The following is a 4,020-nucleotide window of genomic DNA, read 5'->3' as shown; positions in this document are numbered from 1 at the left end:
CGTCGCAGGAGGGAGCCGTCACCGGCGTCGCAGGAGGGAGGTGTCGCCGGCGTCGCCTGATGGAGGACTCGGCGGCATCGCAGGAGGGAGGTGTCGCCGGCGAAGAAGGAGAGATGGGTTCGCCGCCTCGGAGGAGTGAGGCGTCTCCTGCGTTGGAGGCGGTCAGGATATCGACGGGGGAAGGTGAGAAGGTTCTCTATCTGCTGGTTTTTTGCTCTGTATTTGCTAGTTGCGGACCAAATCTGGGTGTCAATTCGTCGAATCCCTATGTAACCAGCCTTGAATATCTTGTCTATATAATGGTGCTAGTCGATTATGCTTGTTTTTTGAGCATTAAGGTTGGTTCATAGAGAGATCTGGTAGGTTTTGTGGTATGTTCGTGTGCGTTTTTCAGGATGGAGAGATCTGGTAGATTTGCCTCGTTGTTTGTTCATGTCCTTTTTCACTTGCTATTTTGAAACCTGGAAGGATAGGGAGAAAGTAGTTGTCCTCTTGTGTGGGTTCGTTGTCTAGTTGGTTCGATTTTCGCGGATCTCTGGCTGGTAGTGTTTTTCAGAAGTGAATTTGGTTGGCTGTACTGCATGCCTTCAAAGTACAATAGCTGGTCCTGTTTTTTAAAGTTGCTTAATGATTGGGTTAACATAGTTTCAAACTGCCTATAATCATGTTTAATTGTGTAGTTGTCTTGAGTAATTGAAAGTAAAATCAGTGGTGAGAACAAATAGTTTTAAAGTGCTTGGATGCTTGTATCCTAAATTTAATTTGCAAGGTACTACCCCTTTGGTCATGTTTTTCATCTTTTTATCTGATTCTTTGATAGCGATCATGGATACTGAAGTCCAAATGGATTATTCATTTGATGGGTATTATATCAATGATGGCCATCAGAATGTTGCAGAAAATGAAGCCAATCATTATGAATATGTGAGTGATGATGATTTGTCGCAGGAGATTATAAGGCTGGTATGATCCTTTGATCTTTTTTTGCTTTTTGCTGCTGTTGAAACTGAATTTGTTACTTTTGCTCTTATATTTGGAGCTTCAATCTGAGCATTTCTCTTTTACTTTTTTGTAGATTATCAATAGTGTTCAAAAGAAAGAGAGACGTAATAGTGCTAAGAAGCAGAAGAGAAAGGTTAGTCCCAACTTGGATTGGCATGTATGTAATTATCTCAAATTGCAACTCGTGTCGCAACTGTCCATATTTATATATTACTTGCAACCTTAGTCGCAACTTGGATTGGAATGTATGTAATTATCTCAATTTGCAACTAGTGTCGCAACTGTCCATATTTATATATTAGTTGCAACCTTAGTCGCAACTCGGATTGGCATATATAAACTTAGTGCTTTTATCAAGGGTTTTTTGTCAATTAATATGCCAGTTGCAACAACAGTTGCAATTGACCTTTAACCTGAAGCAGGGGTGGAGCTGGAGTAAATATTTCCCCGATGCATGGCTAAAACTTGGAGCGTTTGCTAGTTGAATTTTTGTCTAGTTGCAACTTTAGTTGGAATTGCGCCTTTTTACATAGTCAATTATGCTAATTGCAACCTTAGTCGCAACTATATCACTAGTTAGATTAATCGAAGCCGCCTAGTTGCAACCCTACTCGCAATTGCCTTTTATTGAAATTCTTATGTCAGTTTTCAAGCGTAGTTGCAAATCCTTTTTTGATTTTCTACCAGCATTGCATACCAAGTTTCAATACTGGTTGAACTCAAGTTCCAATATTTCCAGTAGGAACTTAAAATGCTCTCGAGTTGCGACTCAAGTTGCAACTCATAGTGTGAGTTGCAAGTTGCAACCACACTTACAACTGAGTCAGGACTATAGATTTTTGTAGTTGCACTTTTGCAGTTTAGTATGTACTTCTGTTGTTTAATTTTCTACACTATCAGTTCTGACTTCTTCCTTTTTATGTTTCTTTATTTTGGTAGAGGTATAATTTTGCAAGATCTGAAGTTAATGGCAGTGAAGCAGATAATGAGTTAAAAGCTTATAGCAGATGCAGTATCTCGTTCTTAAACAAAGTGTTAACAGCAGTTCGATCTAATAGAAACTATGTGCGTCTTGTCAATTGGATGGGTTTTGGCGAGGTTCTGAATATGGATGATTGTTGCGTGCCAAGGGCATTTGTTCAATGGGTTGCAGACAATGTTTCTTGTTCTGATGAGGCTATTCAACTTGGCTCCAAATCAATCAAGTTGTCACCTGAAGCAGTTGTTGATACTTTTGGAACTCCTTCTCGTGAAATCCTTGTCGATAGTGACGAAGAATTAGGAAAAGCTGCTTTTCTTGCTCTTTTTGGCCTTATTGATGTTCCTTCAATCAAATTCTTTGGGAAAAAAATTCTGTCTAAGGAGGTTCTCCCTGATGATGTTTTTTGCCGTTGTTTCATGGCGGTTTGTTTAGGAACTCTTTTCTGTCCAAACTCAAGCACAAAAATTAGTACCAAGTACATGGGAGCTCTAGTAGTTGTTGATAGAATAAAAGATCGCAACTGGTCCAAGTTTATTCATGAGTGGATGATGATTTACATCAGGAAGTACCAGAATGAGCCACTTAATGCAAAACGACTGAATCGAACTCTTGGTGGATGTATTTATCTTTTAGCGGTATGATTATTCTTCTCTTATTTAGTTTGTTAGTTTGCTATGAGCCACTTAGTTTGTTAGTTTTTTTCATAACTAATTTTGGTTTGGTTTTTCCAGATTCGTTGTCTTGATTTCGTGGACTTCAGTCCAATTCATATACCGTCAACATTACCAAGAATCAGAATCTGGAAAGGGAATTTAATTAAAGTCTTGAGTGACATGTTCATTGGCACTAATGGAAAATACGGCGCATATCCAGTAAGTTATCTCTTTTCTTTGTTTTCTTATTATTCTTTTTTATCAGTAATGCTTATGTTTTATCAGCTATAATAACCTTTAATATCATTTCTTAGATCAAGGATATATCTGAAACATGTTACTCAACAAATACCAACAGTACAAGTGAGTTTGTATGGTCCAATGAAATTATGAAGCAGTCATTACATGCAGCTCTTGGTGGTCTTGTTAACAACAAGGTACCCATAGCACAGTAGTTTATATTACTATATAAATGTCCTTTTTTTATAACTTTTCTGAATTGTTGGTACATTTTCTTTTCTTCAGTTGAAGGAAGATATTTCTTCTTCATTCATAAGTATCATGAAAGATGAAGGAAAAAGTTTTTGTATGAAAGCTCAAGAGCTAGTTGTTAAAGTGGTTCAAGCTTTTCAATCAAATAACTTTGGATCCCAGGATACTTTGAAGTTGAATTGTTCCGATGATGGTTCTGATAAAACTGCAATAGATTCTCGCACTACTGAAAAGTTGCCATCTAGTGACCAAGAAATAGCTAGCGATGGTAAATTTTTTGTCATTTCTAATTAGCATTTTTTATCATGTATTCTTTATTTTTTTGGATCATTGATTCCTGTAAATAATAACTTCATTTTTATCTGTTAAGAGTAACATCATTTTTTATCTGTTTTGGTTCTGTATAGAGGGTGCTTTATATCATAGGAAAAGGAGACGAATAGTATTGAATAATACTTCACAGCATTCAAGTAATTCCCAAACAGCCAACATGAGTTTTGAGGAACACAATGTACCATTCAAGGTAGAATGGCAAATGAAAACTAGTTCAAAGCATTTTTTTGGAGTGTCTCTTATATACTCTCCTTTTTGATTGTTTTCTCTTATATCTATGAAGGATATACCTGGAAATGCAAATATTGTGTCCCAACCTGTCCACTCAGCAAGTCTTGGATATATGCTGCCTGCAAATATTAATTCACAAAGAGCATCAATTGATGATGATTTATCTTCTCGACAAGTTAACAGACCCACTCAAAAAGTTGGTGTAAAAGAAGGTAGATTTCAAATCTTCAATAGTTATTTTCAATTTATTTTTCAATCAGTTACTGATAATATCATTTTGTTTTTTTCATGAAGTTTCTCTTAATCCACTGTTTTTCTTTGTTTTTG

This window comes from Lolium rigidum, chromosome 4 (genome assembly GCF_022539505.1).
Source record: "Lolium rigidum isolate FL_2022 chromosome 4, APGP_CSIRO_Lrig_0.1, whole genome shotgun sequence".
Taxonomy (NCBI): domain Eukaryota; kingdom Viridiplantae; phylum Streptophyta; class Magnoliopsida; order Poales; family Poaceae; genus Lolium; species Lolium rigidum.
The sequence above is the reverse complement of the archived record's forward strand: the minus strand, read 5'-3'. Positions refer to the sequence as shown.